We start from the raw sequence: 895 nt of genomic DNA, 5'->3' as shown, positions 1-895 counted from the left end.
AAATATAGCTAAAGTTTGGACTATTACCACCACTAGCAATGCTAATGATTCATATGTTGCTGCACCTCCTACTATCCATGATAAAATAATTGGTGTTGGCAATGCTTCTACTCCTAGTGCAAAGCGCGCAAAATTACACGAACTGCTAAAGCTATCTGAAACCGCTTGTGATAAAAGCTGCTGAAATTTTTCCAACCTTGGGGATGATAATCCCATTGCTTTAGATTGTAATGATTTAGATTTTGATGATTGCCATATCCCTGAATTTATAAAGTTCTTGCAAAAACTTGCTAAGAGTCCCAATGCTAGCGCTATAAATTTGGCTTTCACAAAACATATTACAAATGCTCTCATAAAAGCTAGAGAAGAGAAACTAAAACTTGAAACTTCTATTCCTAGAAAGCTAGAGGATGGTTGGGAGCCCATCATTAAAATGAGAGTCAAAGATTTTGATTGTAATGCCTTATGTGATCTTGGTGCAAGTATTTCAGTTATGCCTAAAAAAGTCTATGATATGCTTGACTTGCCACCATTGAAAAACTGCTATTTGGATGTTAATCTCGCTGATAATGCTAAAAAGAAACCTTTGGGGAAAGTTGATAATGTTCATATTATGGTTAACAATAACCTTGTCCCCGTTGATTTTGTTGTCTTGGATATTGAATGCAATGCATCTTGCCCCATTATATTGGGAAGACCTTTTCTTCGAACCGTTGGTGCTACTATTGATATGAAGGAAGGTAATATTAAATATCAATTTCCTCTCAAGAAAGGTATGGAACACTTCCCTAGAAAGAGAATGAAGGTACCTTATGATTCTATCATTAGAACAAATTATGATGTTGATGCTTCGTCTCTTGATGTTACTTGATATACACTTTACGCGCCTAGGCTG

The sequence above is a fragment of the Lolium rigidum genome, chromosome 5 (assembly GCF_022539505.1).
Source record: "Lolium rigidum isolate FL_2022 chromosome 5, APGP_CSIRO_Lrig_0.1, whole genome shotgun sequence".
In the NCBI taxonomy this organism is placed as follows: Eukaryota; Viridiplantae; Streptophyta; class Magnoliopsida; order Poales; family Poaceae; genus Lolium; species Lolium rigidum.
The sequence above is the reverse complement of the archived record's forward strand: the minus strand, read 5'-3'. Positions refer to the sequence as shown.